This window comes from Phoxinus phoxinus (genome assembly GCF_949152265.1).
Source record: "Phoxinus phoxinus genome assembly, chromosome: 6".
Lineage (NCBI taxonomy): Eukaryota > Metazoa > Chordata > Actinopteri > Cypriniformes > Leuciscidae > Phoxinus > Phoxinus phoxinus.
The window spans coordinates 1,310,025-1,322,312 of NC_136881.1; the positions used below are offsets into that span (position 1 = coordinate 1,310,025).

Sequence of the window (12,288 nt, forward strand, 5' to 3'; positions counted from 1 at the left end):
AGAGATTTTACAGTTAAACTTGCCATGACAACCCATCTGACAAATATATATTCTAAAAATATTATTTCTGAATATTTAAAACGTCCAGTTTGTAATTTCATCATTCTTCAAACATTATGGGAACGTTACTTTTGAATGTTCTCTGAACGTAGTAGACACATTTAAGAAACTTTAGACAAACATACAACTGAAAGTTTTCAGAAAAATGTGCACAAACGATGTATGAATAATGTTTTTGTGCAAACGTTTTAAGAGCATTATTAAAGACCACATAACTCTGAATGAATGTCCTTTTAATGTCCTTACTGGAAGAACATTTGTTCATAACTTCGAGAGAACTGAAGTTTTCTCAGCAGATCTTGCTTGTGAATTATCATGTCAGAATATGCTAATTAATGTCTAGAAGATAACTACACATAAACTTCATAAATTCATCAACTAACCGTTCAGAAATGTCCTGTTCTTCTACATGTTGTCACTTCATCTTGAGTCTCTCCATCATTGTCTGACTCCGGTTTGAACGATTTTCAGTGCATATGTGTGTGTGTGTGTGAGGAAATCGAAGCTGTTGTTGTAGCTCCGCCCCCTGTTCCGGGAGCAGCAGCTCATTTGCATTTAAAGGGACAGACACAAAACGTTGTGTTTTTGCTCACACTCAAAAAGTGACAATTTTAACATGATATATAAAAATATCTGTGGGGTATTTTGAGCTAAAACTTCACACACACACTCTGGGGACATCAGAGACTTATTTTACATCTTTATACCACCGCTTTAAGTTTTCTCTGAACATCAGTCTCAGGCTTGCAAACACACAAGTAAATAAAGTGTTGTCGTGCTGAAGTGTGAACATGTCGGGTAGTGTTGGCACATCTGTGTATGGACTTCATCATTATCTGGGTCCGTCTGACTCACTCTCTCCAACATCTGGAGCTCATAAGAGCCAGAAACTAAACACAACAACAAATAAGCATTTCCAGAGCGACCTCAGCGCGAGCGTTCGGCTCACACTCATCCGATGGTCAAATGTGGAGGGGGTTATTCAGATTTTATTTATCTTTGTGCAAGCGTACATAATTGTATTTTGTGACTGACTCAAATGCTTTATCTCGTCTTGATATCTCTGTTAACATGTCGAAACAAATGTTGATTTATTGCCTTTTTATCTCTCTCATTGACAAGAATCAGTACAAAGAGTTAAACTAAATAAGTCATTATGAATTATAAACTCTAAAAACTCCAAATATGGACAAACCCAGCCGTTGGGTTAAAATTTTAAATTCCATTTTTAACCCAACGTTTGGGTTTGTCCATATTTGACCCAAAATTGGGTTGAAACAACCCAGCATTTTTTAGAGTGTAAGTCAATAAACATGTAAATCATGTTTAAATTCAGTTTAATAGGGAACTCTTAATAATTCATTTTAAAGGTATTCATAATGTACGTTATAATGCATTATATCTTTTCATAAATTATTTTAATCAAAGTTAAAATCCATTATAATATTTGCATTACATCTGGAATAGTTTATCAATGCATTACACTTTTTAAAGGCGTAGTGTAATGTATTATAACTGTGGTTTCAATAATTCATTAGATCATACAGTTGCATTATAAGGCATAATTAATGCATTATAAAGGCTTTAAGCAAAGTGTTTTAACACAAAATAATATTTTTGTAGCAATATTTCATGTTCAATAGTGTCCAAACTTGACATGCCAGGATTATAAATGAGATTTTCAGGTAATAATGACTTCATTATTCGGTTCCTCGTCATGTGACTTCAGAAGAACACGATGCCGGAGTCACACGGCTGGGTTTAGAACTACATGATGGAGAGAAACGATGGCAATATCATATATCTTCAGATTAGCACATGCACAGCTGTCGTGTTAACACTGCTCTACACACACTCTTCCTCATCACCAGACGGAGCCGGAGTAAAAACACTGCTTCCATCATGTTGTTCCTCATTAAAGTGATGCAACAAACCCTGCAGCTGTTTATCATGATGTGTGTGTGTGTGTGTGTGTGTTAGTGCGAGCGTGTGTGTGTGTGTGTGTGTGTGTGTGTGTTTGTGTGTCTGTGCAAGTGGACCGTGAGCATCTGATGATCTTCATTACAACATTCAGTCTTCAACATGATACAGTACTTATGCTGATGACCTTTGAGACTGTGTGTGTGTGTGTGTGTGAGAGTGTGTGTGTTAGTGTGAGCGTGTGTGTGTGTGTGTGTGTGTTAGTGTGAGCGTGTGTGTGTGTGTGTGTGTGTATGTTAGTGTGAGCGTGTGTGTGTGTGTGTGACTGAGCGAGCATGTTAGAGTGTGTGTGTGTGTGTGTGTTAGTGTGAGTGTGAGCGTGTGTGTGTGAGCGTGTGTGTGTTAGTGTGTGTGTGTGTTAGTGTGAGCGTGTGTGTGTGTGTGTGTTAGTGTGTGTGTGTGAGTGAGCGAGCATGTGAGAGTGTGTGTGTGTGGATGAGTGTGTTTTAGTGGGAGTGTGTGTGTGTGTGTGTGTGAGAGAGAGAGTGTGTTAGTGTGTGAGTGTGTTAGTGTGAGCGTGTGTGTTTGAGAGAGTGTGTGTGTTTGAGAGTGTGTTTTAGTGTGTGTGTGTGTGTGTGTGAGAGAGAGTGTTAGTGTAAGTGAATGAGTGAGTGAGTGAGTGAGAGAGTGAGAGAGTGAGTGAGAGAGTGTGTTTTAATGTGAGTGTGTGTGTGTATGTGAGAGAGTGTTAGTGTGAGCGTGTGAGCGTGTGTAAGTGATAGTGTGAGTGAGTGAGCGTGTGTGTGTGAGAGTGTGAGTGAGTGTGTGTATGTGAGAGAGTGTTAGTGTGTTAGTGTGAGTGTGTGTAAGTGATAGTGTGAGTGAGTGAGTGAGCGTGTGTGTGTGTGTGAGAGTGTGAGTGAGTGTGTGTGTGTGTATGTGAGAGAGTGTTAGTGTGAGCGTGTGTGTGTGTGTGTGTGCGTGTGTGAGAGAGTGCGTTAGTGTGAGCATGTGTGTGTGTGTGTGTGTGAGAGAGTGTTAGTGTAAGTGAATGAGTGAGTGAGTGAGTGAGTGAGAGAGTGAGTGAGAGAGTGTGTGTAAGTGTGTTTTAATGTGAGTGTGTGTGTGTATGTGAGAGAGTGTTAGTGTGAGCGTGTGTAAGTGATAGTGTGAGTGAGTGAGCGTGTGTGTGTGAGAGTGTGAGTGTGTGTGTGTATGTGAGAGAGTGTTAGTGTGTTAGTGTGAGTGTGTGTAAGTGATAGTGTGAGTGAGTGAGTGAGCGTGTGTGTGTGTGTGAGAGTGTGAGTGAGTGTGTGTGTGTGTATGTGAGAGAGTGTTAGTGTGAGCGTGTGTGTGTGTGTGTGTGCGTGTGTGAGATAGTGCGTTAGTGTGAGCATGTGTGTGTGTGTGTGTGTGTGTGTGTGTGTGTGTGTGTGTGTAATACTGAAAGTGTCTCACACACACATCATGAATGAACGAATGAGACATTTATATAGCGCTTTCATATGTATATATTACATAACCTTAGATTATGAGTATTATATGGAAAATTGGGGGTGATAAACAAACTATCAAAGCATAATCCGGCTAACAGAGAACGCTCCTCCAGTAATGTTCATAGAACGGCTTGTTTCATTATAAACATTATAATGTAACGTTCCAGTAATGTGTGTTACATGGAATATCCCCTTAACGTTCAAATAATACGATTAAATGCTTTAAAAACTGTTTTGAACATTCAGAGAACAGCCAGAAAACTTTTTCATAATTTAATGGGAATATTACCAAAACATTCTTAGAACATATTTCATAAGCTGTTGAATAATGAACAGTATGAGCAATATGTGTGTGTGTGTGTGTGTATGTGTGTGTGTGTGTGTGTGTCTCTACACTTCACATGAGAAGCACACAGTCTCATCTCATGATCAGACGCATGAGAATATTACACATCTGTTTACAGTATGACACATGAATGAGACGAGAATATGATGACAAAACATATTATTTTAAAAATATAACATGTGATTTCACACGAGATGAGGCCAGAGTAATATTACAACATTATCACAGTGAGATTACTGTGCCAGTGAATATACTGTACAGTGTAAATATGACGCTTAAACTGGCCTTTCTAGAGCTATTTTGCTCAAAGTTTTGGGGTGATTATTTTTAATTTTTTTTAATTAATACTTTCATTTAGTAAGGCGAGACACTACAGGTGAATAGGGTAAAATGTTAAAATAATAGATATTACCATGAAACTTCCTCAGTTGATTACTTACACAAGTATATATAAAAAATGTATTACAAGTTTTTGAAATTTGTATGTTTAATTATGCAAATGAGGCATTATCTCATTAAAAATGCATGATTTTGCATATATTTTCAGTAGATAGATCTGAACATATGATAAATGATAAAGCCATGTGCAAAATTATTTTTTTCATTTTGATTACATGAAAGAAGATGTTCAGAGGGATTTCAGGATATATGCTTTCATGACCTAGGAAATCTAAATATTCTGTCCATAGCCTTAAAAATCGATTTTCGCCATATTTTTTTGATTAAAATGTCACATAAATCAGGCCAGGAATGATTTATTAACAAATCCCTCTGAACATATCTTCAGAATACTGCTAAGTGTATAACTGGAGAGTTTGGTGTACATCGGCTGAGATGTTTATACTGGAGAATGACAAAAAACTCATTTTGATAAAACGGCATTTTAAGATTTGTAATGTAAAAATTCATACTTTTTTAGTGGAAACAACTATTTACAGACACAATATCGTATCAAATCATTAGCAACAACAATACAAACCACTTAAATCACATCAAAACTTACAAACACAGCATTTATGGCCTTTAACTGAGCAGAAAAACAGTCAAAAACACACATCTAAATGTCAGAGCGCGTCACGTGATGCATCTGAACCAATCACGGTGTCAGAAATTGACATCAGCCAATGAGATTTCGCTTTTAGAGTTAAATGCCCATTGTACTTTCACGATTGGTTGCTGATTAAAAGGAAATGACCATATTTGGATCCGACAGTACAGGAGAGAGAGAGCTTTCCAGACGTGTGTGTGATGAGGGTGCAGACAGAGATCGCGGATCATGATGATTTATAACGCCAACTTTTGTTGAATTTCGGAGAAATCTACCTAAGATTTGATAATGTCCTAATAAGACCTAAATGTGTATTTTGGACTTTTTTTCACCACAAGTCTGAAAGAAGACATGTTATTGAAGACAAATAGCCCAAAATCTCAAAATTGACCCGTGAAAAAAACAACGATGTTTTTGCCAGCTGTGTCTCGCCTTAAATTAATGTTTGGACAATTAGAATGTTACAAAATGTACAATTTTTACCAACAAAACTACTTTAACTGGCGGTTATGGTAATGTACAGGACATTTCCCAAACAGACTCGAAGCGCTCGACCAATCACAACACACTGCTCCAGCCGACCAATCAGAGCACAGTGTGCTTTTCAGAAGGAGGGGCTTCATAGAGACAGGAAGTAAACAGAGCGTTACTGACAGACTGGGAAGAGAGGAGCCGCAACAATGTAGCCTGGGAAAACCCAGAGCACTCTCAGTTGTAACTGAGTTAGGGTCTGGCAAAGCTCCATAGACAATTCATTTCCACCAACGGACGTCGGATAGATCTAAAACCAATCAGGGCGATGAATGACATGACGTATGCAGAGCGACGGAGAAACATCACGAGACTCTCAGCAATTCTCCGTTTGTGTTAACGAAAATGACCATTTTAAATCGCTTGAAACAGACGCGATAGCGGATTCGAACGAGTGATGTTGTGATGTTCCACGGCGGCATCCATCTTTGTAATGTACAAAATCTGCGTCACCGTCTCTGCTCTGTCGTCATCGTGTAAAGCCCGCCCCAACGTTTCTGATTGGTGCCGCGATTTCGACGGATTGGAAATGGGTTTCAATGGGCTCTTTGCCAGATCCACTTGCAGAGCAAATCTAAATTTGCCGGAAGTGGTCTGGGTTTTCCCAGGCTAGCAACAATGGAGAATATGAGGAAAATAATCAACATTCAAGCAGGAGAACCGGCTCTCATGTGTTTACTAAATCAGGATCAGGGACCATCTGAGGACATCATTTCTGAGCCCTCCAAGAGACGTGGTGTGTGTGTGTGTGTGTCTCAGCGCTACCCCACTGAACCTTTATACTGGGTCAAACTCGGTCCATCAAACCTCCTGAGGTAAACTCTCTGAACCCTGAAAGCCTCAGAATGAAAACAGAGCAGAAGAAGTCTGAGAAAAACACTGAATGTTGACAGAAACACACTTTCAACAAATCTGACCTGTAATGTGACATGCGGTGGATTCTGCGACGCTTTTAACCCCGTAAAGCCTGGCGTATGAAATAATAACAAGACAGAATATAAAAAGAAAAAAGTTTGCATGTGTATTTTGTTGAGTATCAATGCTTTTATGGCGCATATACTCTGATATAGTGAGAATATGGAGGAAGAAACAGCTCAAGTTTATTCAGAGGCTCAAACTGAGCAAAAAAAATGCAATTTGGTGCAGATTCTGATATTAATATGAACAGAAAAGTATTGCTAGTGATGAAAATCAATTAGATCTTTATACAGCAGATGCATGAATGCATATAAATATCAATATCTGCCAATGATATGTCTTAGTAAGATGATATTTAAATGCTTAGTTTTATGATCAAAGCTCAATGTAATGTAATACAATGATGATTGACAGATGAACCTTCCTCAAAAGCCTGATGATCATATTTGATATTCAAATTGCTTCAGTCCAGTTGAAATATTACTGACAATATCAAAGTTATTCTTGCGTTTACTCGATGAAATCAGTGCAGATTTGACAGCAGAAAGACTCGAACTGAAGGACGTTTGTACAATACACAATATATATTCAAAGAGTCTAAACGATCAGTCAGAGACAGAAGGCTTGTGTGTTATTGTGTTTGTGAGCAGCGGCTCTTTTACCAGAGTAAGCGATGAATGAATAAATATTGCATGGATAGACTGACCATGATGGATGTGGACTGACCCGAAGCACACCTGAACAAACACACTCTTCATCCGACGTGGGAAACCCTCTCCGTATAACTCCTGTAGACTCTCTCTCTCGAGTGAACACTAACCCTGCGACACTACACATCGAAATATCACTGTGTTTTTATTAAACCTGCTCAGAAAACACCAGCACTGTGATCTGTGTTACTTAACATCAGCAAGAACAACTACATGCACACTGGCTATAAGCATGACCACTAAACCAGTCACATGGGTCACATTTTTGAAATTGAGATGTATACATCATATAAAAGCTGAATAAATAATCTCTCCAGTGATGTGTGGTGTGTTAGGATAGGACAATATTTGGTCGAGACACAACTATTGAAAATCTGGAATCTGAGGAGCAAAAAATTTTAAACATTGAGAAAATCTCCTTTAAAGTTGTGCATTTATGTTCACGATTGTGCTGCATTCACTCACAAAAATACATGTTTTATATATTTACGGTAGGACATTTACTAAATATCTTCATGAACATGATCTTAATATCCTCATGATTTTTGGCATAAAAGAAAAATGGATAATTTTGAGCCTTACAGTGTATAGTTGCTATTGCCACAGATATACCCGTGCGGCTCCAGACTGGGTTTGGGTCACAGGGTCAGATATGAAACATAATGAGCTCTTATATAGTTATTTACTGCATTACGACTGCCATTAACTTGTATGTCAAACACCACCTTGCATTAGAATATACTTACATCATCTGTGAAACATAATTTCCATTTTTTATTAATATAGGCAGTTTTATACCAGCAGATCTCCATGCACATGGATATTGAGCCTTTTGCATGATGATTTTTATCTAAAATGTCTAAATATATAGATTGGATTGAGACCTTGAGGGATTTTACCAACTTTTTGATTATTTCCCAAAGACAATGCAAACATGCTTACAAAACAGGCTTATGATCATTTATATCTCTTCTTGTCGTGTGTCGCATGGACTCCATCGGGAGGAATATTTCATATCCACCAGAAAGGGTTCAAACGGTGAGCCGAGTTATTGTTCTTTCAGGGACTCTCAGTTCCCGGTTTGGACATCTTTCCCCCGCGACTTCCCTCATTCTGTCACTATTGAGCAGATCTCGGGGGTTTTATGACACTTCTGATGGTTGTTTAATCGGCTTCATGGCTTCTCCATCCGGCAGCGTGTGCTAAACCCATCCGAGATCCAATCCTCACAGCCAGGACACGAGAGTACTCGTAACGACACATCCAAATCAACACATCTGGTGTCTGAACAATGTATAAAAAGCTAAACACAAAACAATCGACTATTCGAATACATGTTCCTGGTCTCATTGTAAATCATTCATATATATTTCAAATTAAACCAATAGCTTGTCTTTCACATTTTTTCTTATGAACATTCGCCCGGGAGCATCACATTAAAGTCAAATGAACTGTGAATGGTCAGCTATTTATATTAATATTAATGTATTTATTTATATATTATTATCACCCATATAGTACTTCCAACTTTACCTGCAAACAATATACTCATGTAATATAGCAAATCATGCCTGATGCTAAATATAACTATATTATTGCCCTGCTCTTTATATAAAGTTGGATATTTACATGCAATCTAGAAGCAATCACATCATCGCCGCACGGCACAAGCTGATTGGCCTCTGCTGATCCTGCAGCCAATGAGATTGCTTGCTTAACATTTAAATAGTCTGGTTCAGTGTTAAGGGTACGGCACCCAGGTATCGCAAAAGTCACTAGTTATATAACTCTGTTCTCACGTAAATGCGTCTCTATAGCACACAGTGTGCTTATCGTGCAATTTATACGCGAAAATGAGTTTTTACGTGCATATGATACGCAGTTTTCGCGTGCATTTGATACGCACTTCATTCAGATCAGATTATTTTACCATAATCGGAGCATCCTTAAGATTGTCGGAAGGGGTGATCGGGGCTAAAATCGGCCTAATTATCCTGCCGTGTGAACCAGCCTTAACCAACCCATGCGTATCCTATGCACGTAAAAGCTCATTTTCGCGTATAAATTGCACGATAAACACACTGCGTGCTGTAGAGATGCATTTAGTGTGACCGGGTTGCATATGGTCATTCTGCCTTTCTTATTGAGTTGGCAGTGGACAGAAGTGTGGTCAGTGAATCGGACACAGTCAGCTTCTTCTGATCCAGACGGCACATCAACACGACTGGAGAAGATACAGGACCAGATCTGCACTCTGTAACCCGAGACACTCTCGCTGTATATTCCTCTCTGTACCGTCCTCCTAGCATTCACACACTGAGTGAACCTGACGCTTCAGAACGACATGCTACGGATGGTAACTGATCGTTCACTGAATGCACTGCGCTTGGAGCCCGTCGAGGCCTGAGCCAAACACACGAACTCTTGTGCCAAACCCACGACTGACCCGATTACTGACAGAAGAGACTCGACACTGACGTTCAAGTCCTCTCGTACAGATCGCATTCACGAGTTTAACGCACATGAACGCACCACGATGTCCTAAATACGAATGGGAAGCTTTGGATTTTCTTTAAGCCCCGATCTTTATGAGTTGTGGGCGAGAGTAAGTGAGAAACATGTGAAATACCACAATACTTTAGCAGTGATACTGTCAGGCTTTTCTATTAAAAATTAAAAATTAATAAGCACATTTTTTTTATGACATTATAATTATAATCCCAAACCCAGTCTGGAGCCGCACGGGTGTATCTGTGGCAATAGCAACTATACATTGTATGGGTCAAAATTATCAATTTTTCTTTTATGCCAAAAATCATGAGGATATTAAGATCATGTTCCATGAAGATATTTAGTAAATGTCCTACCGTAAATATATAAAACATGTATTTTTGTGAGTGAATGCAGCACAATCGTGAACATAAATGCACAACTTTAAAGGAGATTTTCTCAATGTTTACATTTTTTTGCTCCTCAGATTCCAGATTTTCAATAGTTGTGTCTCGACCAAATATTGTCCTATCCTAACACACCACACATCAATGGAGAGATTATTTATTCAGCTGTCTGTGTGTGTGTGTGTGTGTGCACGAGTGTGTGCGTGAGTGTGTGTGTGTGTGCTTGAGTGTGTGTGTGTGTGTGCTTGAGTGTGTGTGTGTGTGTGCTTGAGTGTGTGTGTGTGTGTGTGCGTGAGTGTGTGTGTGTGTGTGCTCGAGTGTGTGTGTGTGTGTCTGTGTGTGTGTGTGTGCACGAGTGTGTGTGTGTGTGTCTGTGTGTGCACGAGTGTGTGTGTGTGTGTGCACGAGTGTGTGTGTGTATGTGTGCTCGAGTGTGTATGTGTGTGTGTGCACGAGTGTGTGTGTGTGTGTGTGTGTGTGTGTGTGTGTGTGTGTGTCTATGTGTGTGTGCTCGAGTGTGTGTGTGTGTGTGTGTGTGTGTAGCTCTTCCAATCAGACTTCATCACAATAAGATCTATAACATGCATTTAAAAAATAGAATGGGTGAATTTTCATTCTCAGGTAATAATCAAGTATCCAGAGTCCTGTGCCAGCACAACACAACACAACACAACACAACACAACACAACACAACACAACACAGCACAGCACAACACAACACAACACAACACAACACAACACAGCACAGCACAACACAACACAACACAACACAACACAACACAGCACAGCACAACACAGCACAACACAACACAACACAACACATGCTGCTGTTTCCAGCAGAACTGGAGACCAAAGAAGAGTCGATGCTTAAAACATGAGCACTGGATTGAGTGCGATAAGATGACCGTTTGCTGGCCCGTGGACATCTAACAAGGTTTCAGGCAATTAGCAAAGCCACGGCAACAGATGACCGGCGATAAGAGTGCATCAAAGAGACCTCAGATGACCGTCCCAGTGCACACACTGTAGATGATGGGCATCAGGCTAACCGCGTCCAGCTCGGGGTCGGACCGCGGAGCGTTTGATCCTTCGCTCTCAGACGTGATAAGAGCCTGAACTCCCACGGGAACATGATATTCCCCTGAAGGACTGAGGAGAGGACAATGAATCTGACAACCGGTGAAGGTGTTTGCTTATCTTGTGCAGGCCTGCGCGCCGCTATCGGCACGTTCATCTGCAGCTCTGTGTGCTCTCGCTCGGGCCTTTACTGGAGCCGTGTGAACGTCCAGGTGTTTCATGGTCGTCTGCATCCCATCGGTGTAAAAGAGCGTCTCTCGGTGGAACTCGATGCTTGTGAATCATGACTGCATCATTCTCTATAGAAACATGGCCATATTTTCGAATGTTTCATTTTTGGTTTTAGTGCTGGTCATCGCATCCAAAATAAAAGTTTGTGTTTACATAATATATGTGTGTGTACTGTGTATAATTATTTTGTAGATATAAATACACACATATGTATGTATATATTTAAGAAATATTTGCATGTATTATTTATACATATATTACCATTTACCATTTTAAATATATACATGCATATATGTGTGCATATGTATTGAACTCAAACTGTAGAGCGTTGGCGCTTGCAACGCCAAGGTCATGGGTTTGATTCCCAGTTTAAACAAGAACTGATAAGAATGTAAATGTGTACTTTGAAATGCAATGTAAGTTGCTTTGGATAAAAGCGTCTGCCAAATAAATAAATGTAAATGTACACTTATACACACATACACATAAGTAAACACAAACTTTTATTTTGGATGCAATTAATCGTTGCCCAGCACTATTTTTTTTGAATATTTTTTAAAAACATGCAAATATTAGAGAACATTCTATTTGATCATTTTGATAACATTACGTTACTTTTGAATGTTTTCTGAAGGTTCTGAAACAAGTAATAACATTAAAAAATGTATATGTTGTTAGACCAACAACTAAAACACTTCTAAAAAAAATTTAATTGCATGAACGATGATGTTTTTGTGATAATTCATTTAGAGAACATTATTAAAGATAGATAACTTTGAACAAACGTTCCTTTTAACTTTACTGGAGGAAAGTTTGTTTATAACTTTGAGAGAACCTTCCAGAAATCTCAGAGCCTCAGACCGTGCTAACAAATAAATCAATGTGTGTTTATGAGATATAATATCAGTCAATGCTTTAGGTTATGATGAAACAAAAGTTGTGATAGAATCTTTTTTTGTATTTGTGACATACATCGGATTATTGAAAAACAAAAAACATAGGGCGGGGCATGGTTCTGTTCCTCGGTTGCTGATTGGATGTTGAGATGTGGGCG

At 39.1% G+C, this 12,288-nt stretch overlaps 1 pseudogene across 1 annotated transcript in view; it reads left to right on the top strand.

The window, feature by feature from the left end:
* LOC307000947 overlaps positions 1–11,290 on the top strand; it is a 15,572-nt pseudogene extending 4,282 nt beyond the window's left edge. The window contains exon 3 of the transcript in view: positions 11,133–11,290. The product of the transcript in view is annotated as an uncharacterized misc_RNA (transcript). The remainder of the gene's footprint in view (positions 1–11,132) is intronic.
* The last annotated feature ends 998 nt before the right edge of the window (positions 11,291–12,288 follow it).